This window comes from Haematobia irritans, chromosome 5, assembly GCF_050003625.1.
Source record: "Haematobia irritans isolate KBUSLIRL chromosome 5, ASM5000362v1, whole genome shotgun sequence".
In the NCBI taxonomy this organism is placed as follows: Eukaryota; Metazoa; Arthropoda; class Insecta; order Diptera; family Muscidae; genus Haematobia; species Haematobia irritans.
This window is the reverse complement of record NC_134401.1, coordinates 83,309,595-83,323,436: the sequence shown is the minus strand read 5'-3', so window position 1 is coordinate 83,323,436 and position 13,842 is coordinate 83,309,595. Positions and strand designations below refer to the sequence as shown.

At 31.2% G+C, this 13,842-nt stretch overlaps 1 protein-coding gene across 1 annotated transcript in view; it reads right to left on the bottom strand.

Moving 5' to 3' along the window:
• LOC142241886 (electron transfer flavoprotein beta subunit lysine methyltransferase-like) overlaps positions 1-13,764 on the bottom strand; it is a 234,446-nt gene extending 220,682 nt beyond the window's left edge. The window contains exon 1 of the mRNA XM_075313726.1: positions 13,603-13,764. The gene's annotated coding sequence lies outside the window, so the exon portion shown is untranslated. The remainder of the gene's footprint in view (positions 1-13,602) is intronic.
• Between the last annotated feature and the right edge of the window lie 78 nt (positions 13,765-13,842).

Genomic DNA, 13,842 nt, shown 5'->3' with positions numbered 1-13,842 from the left:
CCTATATAGCCCCCATATAAACCGATCCCGAGATTTGGTTTTGGAACCTCTTGGAGCAGCAAATTTCATCCGAGTCAGTTGAAATTTGGTACATTGTGCTATTATATGGCCGTTAAAAACCATGCCCAACTAGGTCCATATCGGTCTATAGTTATATATAGCCCTCAGATAAATCAATCCCCAATCACACAAAAATTGGTCCATATCATTGTATATAGCCCCCATATAAGCGTCCCCCATATTTCAATTCTGGCTCTCTTCCACGTATGGACTAAGTCACGGTTTAGAAAACGATGTTAAGAAGTTTTAAGATACCACAACCCAAGTAATTCGATTGTCGATGACAGTCTTTCGTAGAAGTTTCTACGCAATCCATGGTGGATGGTACATAAGATTCGGCCTGGCCGAACTTACGGCCGTATATACTTGTTTTATTTTGAAATTAAAAAAAAAATGGAATGTCACGACGGATTGTAAAAAGTTAACTTTTACAGTTTTCGACCTCTTCAAAATTCGGAAATGATGATTTTTTACCTTGGAACTTTTGAAAAAAATCGTCTTTCGAGTTTTTATCTGGTTTTCCAAAAAATTTTAAAACTATTGAATGATCTACTACTAAATAACCGCTTTCAATTTCATAAAACGATGGTGCTATGACAGTTTTGTTTCACTCGACATCAACACATTGTTGGCCACTTAGGTTTAAAAGGCATTGTACTAAAATGTGAAATTATGATCAGCTTTTTCATATCCCACAACCTTTAAATTGCAAGAAAAAGCTAAAAATATATTTACTTCACAATCTAGCAGAATAATAAGAATTTTTCTAATAGATGGCGCCTGGATTTATTTTCTATTTCATTTCATTATACCCACCACCATAGAAAGGTGACGGGGATATAATAAGTTTGTCATTCCGTTTGTAACACATCGAAATATCGATTTTCGACTATATAAATTATATATATTCTTGATCAGGGAGAAATTCTAAGACGATATAACGATGTCTGTCTGTCTGTCTTACTGTTGTAATCACGCTATAGTCTTCAATAATGAAGCAATCTGCTGAAATTTTGCACAAACTCGTCTTTTGTCTGCAGGCAGGTCAAGTTCGAAGATGGGCTATATCGGTCCATGTTTTGGTATGGTCCCCATATAAAACGACCTCCCGATTTGGGGTCTTGGGCTTATAGAAACCGTTGTTCTTATCCAATTTGTCTGAAATTGGAAATCTTGAGGTATTTTAAGGACCATAAAGAGGTGTGCCGAAAATGGTGAGTATCGGTCCATATTTTGGTATAGCCCCCATATAGACCGATTTCCCGATTTTATTTCTTGGGCTTCTAGAATCCGAAGTTTTTATCCTATTTGCCTGAAATTGGAAATCTAGTGGTATTTTCGGGTCATAAAGAGGTGTGCCGAAAACGGTGAGTATCGGTCCATATTTTAGTATAGCCCCCATAAGAACGATCTCCCGATTTAACTCCTTGGGTTTCTAGAAACCGTAGTTTTTATCTGATTTGCCTGAAATTGTAAATATTCTGGTATTTTAGGCTCACAAAAACGTGTATCGGATTAAGTTTTTATCGGTCCATTTGGTAATGCTTCCATATAGACCGACTTCACTTCTTGAGGGTGTAGAAGGCGCACTGATCATGAAAATTGCTTGAAACTCAATGTAAAATTTCCAGATATTAATTCTCGGATAACAATCTACAGATTTAAGATTTCAAATCAAGACGTTATTTTATAATTTTCTTGCACACTTACAAGAGATGTTAAAGATTCCTCTAAAACGCAAACAAAAATGGTTCTTATACACGCAAAAAAATAATTCTTTCCTCCCAAACGAAATTTTAGACAAACAAAGTTCGTTTCTCATTTGCTTTTCGCTGTAAGGAAGTGTATTTGGAAGAAAAGTATATACTTTTTGTGATAAACGTTTATTCTTTTCCAGGATGTAAAAACAATTTCATAAAGACAAACTGAAGAAAAAACATTATTTTATTGCTAATTGCATTTTCCCTCACATCTTTCTCACATCCACGAAGTTTTTTAGTTCTTAACACCTTTTCCTGTAATACCAACAATGTAGAAGAAATTATACGATTTTATAAATTTTTAAAATGTTTTTACCTTTCGCCTTGACGGGGACCATGCACTTTGTAAGCCAACACACTAACCACTGAGCTATGTACCTGTTATGGTCATCAATAGATAATTATCCATATAAGTTATATTTATATAGCATAGCTTGCGGCGCCCACGAACCGAATAAACAAAGTTTATTTAACAGAAACAAAAATTTAGTTTGGCACCGTGGAGCAGTGGTTGCTACGTCCGACTTGCATGCCAAGGGTCGTGGGTTCGATCCCTGCTTCGACCAAAGTTTTTTTTTAGCATATATTTCAGATATGTTCGGAAGATTCCGAAAAAATGTTCAACATTACATTGTAGTATATTAAATTTTGAACTGTAAAATGTGTCTTATTAAAGACCTAAAGTCAGAAAAGAACAGTGTTTGATATAAACGAAATGGATTGTGTTGTTGTTTCAAAAATAACTTTTTTTATTGAAAAAATAAAAATTTTGTAACAAACTAATTTTTTTGGTGATAAAAGTTTAAAATTTTCGAAGAAATTCAAAAAACTCTAACAAAAGCAAAACGTTTTCGGTACACGTTTTCCGAACGTTTTTTTTCTTTGCGTGTAAATCCAGAATCTGATATAGTCCTCATAGGTGAAATCTTTAAAGTTATCGATAAGCCATACAAGCCAAATTGATTACATTGTTTTACTAATGACACTATATAACTTAATTATATAGTAAAAATAAAGTGTATTACACATTGGATATGGAAGCCCAAAAGGAAAAGGTTTTTTCTCAAATATTACCGTATAAAATACAAATTCACTTTTTTCGGCCTTAAAATCTGTTTATTGTAATTTTTTTTAGTATGTACGAATTCAAAATAGTAATAATAGAACATGGCTAAAAATGACTTCGACCACTTTCGACCGAACAAAGCTTTTTGCCCTTTTTGGATTCAAAAAGTGCTAAGTCCACTTAGCGTACTCTGGAATGAGGTCATCGATATTTACTTTCTGAGATTACATCACCTTCCTAACCATTCTATGAATTAAATTATTTCATTAACATTCAAGAGAATGTCTATGAAATAAGTATGCACGACGAATTTCATAGATCGTATGTATGTACAATTTTGCAGATATTAAGAGGGAAAAATCTGCGTTACATGGCAATAGGGTTAATTCAAATAAAAATATAAAATCCAATGCAATCGAATGGATCAGGAATCTTTCCATATCAGCAATCTGAACTGAATGCTTCTTCTTCTCTCGCCACAATATGTCGTTCGTTGGGTTAGGTATAGAGTACAACAAAAGTATAAACAGAAAGAAATACTATAACTTTTACTATTTAATTATTTATATTAATTTTCTTTTTTTTTGCAAAATTTTAAGTTCCTAACCACATCTACCAGAACACGAACTTATACAACACGATATACAGATAAGTAACTCCATCTATTGGAAAAATACTACATTTATATTCACTACACCTACAATTTCTTGGTCTATGGTACAACATTAACTTTGACTGCATCTAACAGAGGAAGAGAGATATTGCACACTATTTGAAAGAGCTTTCAGCTTAAAACATGTGGGTCAGTGTTGCCAGGTGATTTTTGAACCATCCTCCCAAATATTAACTCATCTAGGTACAAAAAAACCCGTATGGGTACAAAATGGTTTTCGAAAAAAATCCGTAGTGATACACTTCAAAAATTAAATTTAAAAAATAGAATACTATAACACGTATAACATATTCAAAAAGCTTAACGTAACCTTTAAACCTACTTTTACCATGCAAATTCCTTCGATAAACTCTCAGTATTTTTTTAGAAAAAGAGTATAAATGTTTTAAGTCAAATTATAAGTGAAAATTCCGTTTGTAAATTAGAAAAATAAACAAAAATATATACAATATTCGCCAGAAGAGTCCAAACTTTATAAATCATCTGCAGTTGAAGTGTACAGATTGTTGGAAGTACATATCACTTGTAGATGTAAAATGATGACACCCATGGTGGAATTAAAGAATATTTCTATTAGTTGTAGTAGTATTTCTATTAGTTGTAGTGAAAAACAGCATACTACGCGTATTCATGCCATAACCTCAGTAATTATATAAATATTTAATATTATTAGGTTACCATAATCAAATTTCCAACAGCACTATCACATATACGTCGGTATTTAGTGGCAAATTTGTGTTTAAATACTTTAGTTAGTAATTTCGGATTGTAATATCAGTACTGTTCATTGTACAAACTACTATCTTTGATTATTATACATGTTGGTAAAATCATTCCAGCTTCGAGATCGAGCTTCATAAAGCAACAATGTATAAAATAGATACAAAAATTTTGAAAACAAATTAATTTCAACTGGAAATTGGTACAATTACGACTTGACCTATTAATAATTCATAAACAGTTTTCATGCACGATGAAATACACAAGCATGTTGGTGACAATGACTTATCTAGTTGAGATATTTTGTTTATACTCATAAAAGAGCCAGACAGACTGTATTGACTTTGATAACACAATTTAATGTTGTTACAAATTTGTGTTACATTGGAAAAGCGTGACTATTAACACCATCTAAAATTTAGTTCCGTATTGTAAACTACTGAGGAACTTCACAAAAGTTTTCTTACATAAATATCGTGAACGCATTAAAATGTCAACTCCCCTGCAATATACCCAAAATCTATTGAAGGTAAACAAATGTTTTGGAAGCATTATTATTTTATTTCAATTGGTTATTCTAAACACAAATATTCTACGCTTTGAACTGGCTGAAATGCAGTAATAAACCAATACTACTGTGTCGTGACAATGACACGATTAGTAGGAAACAATTAAATGTTCAATCAGATCAAATCGAATGTAAGCCCCCCATATTGACTTAGTATACATGTCCTTATGGGGGCTTACATTCGATAGCTCAAAATTTTCTTTTAGATTAATAATTGGCTACTACGGATTCTTCATAAGATTTTTGGCCTAAATACATATATTATTATACCCTCCACCATAGGATGGGGGTATATTAACTTTATCATTCCGTTTGTAACACATCGAAATATTGCTTTAATATCCATAAAGTACATATATTCTGGGTCGTGGTGAAATTCTGAGTCGATCTAAGCATGTCCGTCCGTCCGTCTGTTGAAATCACGAAACTTCCGAACGAAACAAGCTATCGACGTGAAACTTGGCACAAGTAGTTGTTATTGATGTAAGTCGGACGGTATTGCAAATGGGCCATATCGGACCACATTTACGTATAGCCCCCATACACCCTCAAAAAAAAATCGCTTCTGTAACATATACTCCCAAACACATTTTGCTTCAAGCATATAAATTTTTGGGTATTGCACAAACATTTATATATTTGATTTTTTCCAATATATAATATGTTTGAAAGCATATTGGTCTAAACAATATAATATGTTTGGGTAGTCTAAGTTCCAAACATTATGTATTTTTCCATCCAAATTCAATAATGTTGTCTTCCAAAAAAACTATATGGTTATTATGTGAACATATAATATGTTTGGAAACATTTTGAACCCAAAAATATTATATGCTTAGACGAATTTTCTCCCAAAAAAAGATTGTGCTCAAAAATTTTTTTCTACCTAATTGTATATTCCCTCACATTTTTCTCACTTCCACGAGTTTTTAGTTCTTAGCACCTTTTTCTGTAATACAAACATTGTAGAAGAAATTATTCAATTTTATAATTTTTTTTAATTTTACCTTTTGCCGGACGGGGATTCGAACAGCGAACCACACAGTTTGTAAGCCAGCATCCACTGGGCTACGTAGCTGTTATGGTCATCAAGAGATAATTATCGTTATACGTTATATTTATATAGCATAGTTTGCGGCGCCCACGAGCCGATGCAAACATAACATTGTTTAACAACATAACATTGTTAAACATACATTTGTTGGCGACGTGGATCAGTGGTTGGTACGTCCGCCTTGAATGCCAAGGGTCCTGGGTTCGATCCCCGCTTCGACCGACACCAATTTTTTTTTATTTTTTTTTACATAAATTTTTTTACATATATTCCAGATACGTTCGGGATATCCCGAAAAGGTGTTCAACATTACATACTACTATATTAAATTTTTACTACGAAACTGTAAATTGTGTCAGAAAACAACAGTGTTTGATATAAACGAAATGGACTGAGTTCAAATCATATATTATTTTTTTATTGCAAAAATAAAAATTTTGGAAAAGTTTTTGTATACAAGTTTGAAATTTTCGAAGAAATTCAAAAACTCTTACAAAAGAAGAACGTGAAGTCGAGTATATATATATATAAATATTTTTCCATCGAATCCTAAGGTTAACAATAACCATTCATTGGAGCCACCGTGGTGCAATGCAGCGGTGGATTATCCCACCTCAGTAATGTTCGTGACATTTCTGAAGGTTTCAAAGCTTCTCTAAGTGGTTTCACTGCAATATGGAACGCCGTTCGGACTCTGCTATAAAAAGGAGGTCCCTTGTCATTGAGCTTAACATCGAATCGGGCAGCACTCAGTGACAAGAGAGAAGTTCACCAATGTGGTATCACAATGGACTGAATAGTCTAAGTGAGCCTGATACATACGGGCTGTCACCTAACCTAACCTAACCATTCAAAAGCACATTATATTTGTATTACACTGTTAGAAAAATATGTTTTTCATATGTTCCGATATAAACAAAATGTGTTTCGGGCACGATTTTAAACCACAATATATTTAAGTGCGAACATGTAATGTTCCTAAACTAACACTAAATGTTTGGGACATCTATGTTAATATGTTAGAATATATTATGTTTGGGGCATGAATGTTTCATAAAAATAATATGTGTGAATGTAAACATATATAAATGAACAAATTTCGAGTAAACATATATATGTTGTGATATTTTATTCAGAGAGCGACAAAAAGAGAGTATAGAGAAAGAAATAGAGATGGAAACCGGGAGGGTTGACGAAAGATATCAACATAACAAAGCGAGAGAATGAAAAAAGAACAATTTCTGTGAAACCGCTTGTATGTTGTTTCGGAAAACTGTTTTATGATAAGGCTAAAAATTTTGATATGCTTAAGTCTAAATATTATTTAATTTGAATAAAGAGAATAGACATTCGGAACCAAGAGAATAGACATTTGAAAAACAAACTGCAATGTTTTCGCCTTGAGAGCAGCATTTTATGCATGTGTGAACATGTGTTTTGTTTATCATTTTGGCATTATGGGCACAATTTTTCGTTAAAATAAATCAGGGGTCTTCATAAAAATAACGAAAGGGCACTATACTCTTTTTAGAGTTGGGACAGTAAAATGAAATAAGGAGGAAATAGTGAAAAATTACACAGTAAAATGTAAAAATACAAACTTTAGTTCCTCTTTATTAAAAAGTAGTCCACGAGGAGTTGACGGACACCATCAAATATAAAAGCGGGCATTAAGTTCGAGTTTTACAGCTAAAACAATTTAAAAAGTTTATTTTCTTTAAAATGAATTATTAAAGAAAATTAAAAGGAATTTTAGAGCGATGGTGTTAAATGCAAGTAAAAAACTGTTCACTCCTAAATAAATTTATGTTTATATTATAAAATTATGTATGTATGTTTATACTCGACTCCACGTTCTTTTGTTAGTTTTTGAATTCCTTCCAAATTTTATAGTTTTGTACAAAAACAGTTTTTTATTAAAAATTGATATTTTTGCAATAAAAAATAATATTTTATCCAAAAATCAGTCAATTTCGTTTATATCAAGCACTGTTACTGACTATAAATCTTTAATAACACACATTTCGAAGTTTCATTTAAATTTTAATATAGTATAAATATAAATGTGTAAATTAAAAAAAAAAAAAAACAAAAAAATGTTCGGTCGGAGCAGGGATTGAACCCACGACCCTTTGTATGCAAGGCAGACATGCTAACCACTGCTCCACGTGGCAAACAAATGTATGTTTCTGTTAAATAATGTTATGTTTGCATGGGCTCGTGGGCGCTGCAAACTATGCTATATAAATGTAACTTAAAACGATAATTATCTACAGGTGACTATAACAGCTACGTAGCCCAGTGGATAGTGTGTTGGCTTACAAACTGTATGGTCCTCGGTTCGATTCTCCGTGCAGGCGAAAGGTAAAATTTAAAAAAATTATACAAGTGAATAATTTCTTCAACATTATTTGTATTACAGAAAAAGGTGCCAATAACTAAAAAATTTCGTGGAAGTGAAAATTACGAGTATGTTAGGGAATGAGCACAATCGTGTTTGGGAAAAATTCTTCCAAGCATATAATATTTTTGGCTCAAAATGCTTCAAAACATATAATATGTTCACATAAAACAAACATATTAATGTTTCGGCAGTATCCAATAATATATGTGCTTCCTGCAAAATATGTTTGGAACATATGTTAAAGAAGCGATTTTTTTTGAGGGTGTATAAACAGTAATTTTACAACCAGCACATACATTTATTTTGTTGTGAACAATTGTTTGCTGGCATGTAGCACCATTAATTTAGAAATACAAATAAATATGAATTTGTATTAACGAATAATTTTGTACTTAATTTAATTCTTAAGGTCGGTATAAAGTTGGCATTATCGCGTTAAAATGGCCATGTTTGCCCTTTTACTTTTCTTTAATAATTTATTTTAAAGAAAATAAACTTATTCAATTGTTGCTTTGGATCATTCCCCACCATGTTATTATACAATTTACCGAAAAAAGTTATAATGTTATTCTGGTTTCGAGTTTTGCCGCTACATGTTTTTCAACACTTTATTTTAAAGACGTTTTTACTTGAAACATAACATAATTTCTACTGGAAGTCTTGTTTTTAACGGACTTTTTATAGCATATGAAAAAAGCTGGAAAAGCGAAAAATTAAAATTTGCTTCATAGAGTCAAATATAAAAAACCCACATTTAAAAGGGAATTGTGTCTTAAAAATATCCTTACTTGAATTCTCCGCTTCATTGGCTCGGAATCAATACCAAAATTGTTAAAGTAGAAACACAATCTTTGGAACCGGGCATGCTTTTTTTTCAGTGTATAGTGCCCTTTCGGTAGTTTTTATGAAGATCCCTTTAATTACCTTTGTTTGAATATTTAGACTTACTCGTCCTACGTTCCGATTTGTTTTGACGAAACAAAAAAAAAATTGTGCCCGTAAAGCGAAAATGATAAACAAAACTCATGCTCTTTTTTCAAATGTCTTTTCTCTTGCTTCCGAATGAATTTTCTCTCCGACTACTCATTTTAATATTTCTACTTAAGCATATACAAGCATATAAAGGGTGATTCTTTTGAGGTTAGGATTTTCATGCATTAGTATTTGACAGATCACGTGGGATTTCAGACATGGTGTCAAAGAGAAAGATGCTCAGTATGCTTTGACATTTCATCATGAATAGACTTACTAACGAGCAACACTTGCAAATCATTGAATTTTATTACCAAAATCAGTGGCAGAAAATCCGCTTTTTTATCGACAAATTTTGTTCAGCGATGAGGCTCATTTCTGGTTGAATGGCTACGTAAATAAGCAAAATTGCCGCATTTGGAGTGAAGAGCAACCAGAAGCCGTTCAAGAACTGCCCATGCATCCCGAAAAATGCACTGTTTGGTGTGGTTTGTACGCTGGTGGAATCATTGGACCGTATTTTTTCAAAGATGCTGTTGGACGCAACGTTACGGTGAATGGCGATCGCTATCGTTCGATGCTAACAAACTTTTTGTTGCCAAAAATGGAAGAACTGAACTTGGTTGACATGTGGTTTCAACAAGATGGCGCTACATGCCACACAGCTCGCGATTCTATGGCCATTTTGAGGGAAAACTTCGGAGAACAATTCATCTCAAGAAATGGACCGGTAAGTTGGCCACCAAGATCATGCGATTTGACGCCTTTAGACTATTTTTTGTGGGGCTACGTCAAGTCTAAAGTCTACAGAAATAAGCCAGCAACTATTCCAGCTTTGGAAGACAACATTTCCGAAGAAATTCGGGCTATTCCGGCCGAAATGCTCGAAAAAGTTGCCCAAAATTGGACTTTCCGAATGGACCACCTAAGACGCAGCCGCGGTCAACATTTAAATGAAATTATCTTCAAAAAGTAAATGTCATGGACCAATCTAACGTTTCAAATAAAGAACCGATGAGATTTTGCAAATTTTATGCGTTTTTTTTTTTTAAAAAGTTATCAAGCTCTTAACAAATCACCCTTTACAATTTTTGACGAAGTCTTATATCACAATATATATATATATATATATATATATATATATATATATATATATATATATATATATATATATATATATATATATATATATATATATATATATATATATATATATATATATATATATATATATATATATATATATATATATATATATATATATATATATATATATATATATATATATATATATATATATATATATATATATATATATATATATATATATATATATATATATATATATATATAAATACATAGTATTTTTCAAATCTTTAATGAAATTTTCTTTGTGTACACTTTATGTCTCTCTTTCTAAATACATATATGTTTGTAGTCTATTTCTAAATTAATATATGTTTGTATCCAAGCATATTATATTTACAAACATTTTATGCCCCAAACATATTATGTTCTAACATATTAATATATATGTCCCAAACATGTTATGCTAGTTTATGAACATTATATGCTTGCACTTAAAAATATTGTGTATATATATATATATATATATATATATATATATATATATATATATATATATATATATATATATATATATATATATATATATATATATATATATATATATATATATATATATATATATATATATATATATATATATATATATATATATATATATATATATAAATACATAGTATTTTTCAAATCTTTAATGAAATTTTCTTTGTGTACACTTTATGTCTCTCTTTCTAAATACATATATGTTTGTAGTCTATTTCTAAATTAATATATGTTTGTATCCAAGCATATTATATTTACAAACATTTTATGCCCCAAACATATTATGTTCTAACATATTAATATATATGTCCCAAACATGTTATGCTAGTTTATGAACATTATATGCTTGCACTTAAAAATATTGTGTTTAAAAATTTGAGTTCCAATCATATAATTTTATACCCAAACATATGAAAAACAGTCTTTTTCGTCCGTGTATAAACCGACGTTCAGATTTGGCTTAAGGAGACTCTTGAAGGAGCGAAATTGATCCGATCCGGTTGAAATTTGGTACATGGTGTTAGTATATGGTCTCTAACAACTACGCAAAAATTGGTTCAGATCGGTCTATAATTATATATAGCCCCCATATAAACCGATCCCCAGATTTGGCTGGCGTAGCCTCTAAGAGAAGCAAATTTCATCCGATCCGGCTGAAATTTGGTACATGGTGTTAGTATATGGTCTATAACAACTACACAAAAATTAGTTCAGATCAGTCCATAATTATATATAGTCCCCATATAAACCGATCCCCCGAATTTGCTTGCGGGGCCTCTAAGAGAAGCAAATTTTATCCGATCCGGCTGAAATTTGGTACATGGTGTTAGTATATGGTCTCTAACAACCATGCAGGAATTGGTCCATATCGGTCCATAAGTATATGTAGCTCCGGAGCTCTTGGAGGAGCAACATTCAACTGATCCGGTTGAAATTTGGTACGTGGTGAAATTTGGTACATTGCGCTAGTATATGGCCGCAAACAACCATACCAAAATTTGTCAATATCGGTCTATAATTATATATAGCCGATTCCCAAAAATAATCTACCAAAATTTTATTTCTATAGACAATTTTGTCAAAATTTTGTTACTATAAAAAATTTTGTCAAAATTTTATTTTTATAGAAAATTTTGTCAAAATTTTATTACTATACAGAATTTTGTCAACATTTTATTTCTATAGAAAATTTTGTCAAAATTTTATTTCTATAGAAAATTTTGTCAACATTTTAATTTTATGTTTTATGGAATAGTTTTTTAGATACCCCGTTATTTTTAGTTTTTCGCTCTTTTTCACTAAACAAATTATATCTGGAGTTAGAAATGTTCGATTATATCGTTATATATACTTCTCTGGTGGAAAAGGTCCATTGTAAAATTTTGAAAATTTTTTTGAACCACTTAACTTATCACAGATCCAATTATACACGATTATTCGTCATCTTAATACATTTCGTTTCGTACCAACAACTATATAATCGGACATTTCTAACTCGAGCTATAATTTGTTAGTAAAAGAAGAGCGAAAAATTAAAAATAACGGGATATCTCAAAAACTGTTCCATAAAAAATTTAAACATTTTTTGTTACATTTTTTTTCGAATTCAGCAGATCAAAATACATAAGAAAAGTCTCATCAAGTTTACATTTTCAGTATAAACTAGTGTTATTGTTGGTTGAACTAAATATTTTTCTTAATTTTGATACAAACACGAACTACCAAATTCCACAATGCCACCACATGATAGCTTTTAATTCAAATAAAAAATAAAAAATATAGTTGAACATTTTGTTTGGAAGAAATTAGTTTCTATATAAAAACACTGAAAAAAGCATGCCCGGTTCCAAAGATTTTGTGTATACACTAATGATTTTTGTATTGATTCCGAGACAAAGAAGCAGAGAATTGAAGTAATTTTAATTTAATCTTTTTTTCAGATGTTTTCTTCATGTGCTATCAAAGTTCTATAATAACGTGCTACGTTTTAAGTAAAACACATCATTAAAATATAAAACACATCATTAAAATAATATAATTTGCGAAAATTAGCAAAAATACAAAATAATTATGGCGCCACGCAACTCATTGTTGCATTGAGTTTCATTCTCACCAGTTTCTAAATAAAATCGTAATATTTGGAACATGATATGCGAATCGCAAAACTTCCCTTCAGTAGATTGCGTCAAAATGGGGTCGATCCAAAATATACGCGATTATTACTTTACAAGTACATTATTTCGATATTTTATATTTCTGATTTACTGCCAAGGCATATAGCAATTTATTGTTAAGCTTGTTTTATACAAGCTTTACAATATCTTCGAAAAATTGATTAATTTATTTTGAATTCGCAGAGGCAAGTCTCATCGATTTGAAATCGGTAAATTTTTGCGATTTACGATGACAATTCTAATTGGAGAAATCGCAAATTTTTTGCGATTACGATTATGGAAGAAGGCCTGTATGTCATTATTTATATTCATAATTTATTATGGTTATAAATAAATAAATATTTTTTTAGCTCTGTTTTTAAAATAAGACATGGCAACCCTTTTTATCTTTACAATTAATTTCTTTGCCATAACACAACAGCTGACAGTGTATTTTCTCAGGCAATGAAGTTCACACAAAACTACTAAATGGGATGATGAATATAGGGGGCACAAAGTTTTTAAGTAGTTTTACCCACTCACCTTAGAAACACGCTTTTGATGTTACAAGAACAAAATAGAACGTCAAGAAACAAAAATTCACGTAAGTGAAAAGTACAGAAAAAAATCCGATCCGAAATAAACAAACAAAAGGCAATGAGAACAGATACACTCGTCACGTACACTCTCTCGCTTTAACAGAGACACACTGGCAAGATAACCAACCGGCAAATATAGCTAAGGTGTTCAACAAACCAAAACAGAGTACTGCTGTTAGTAGTG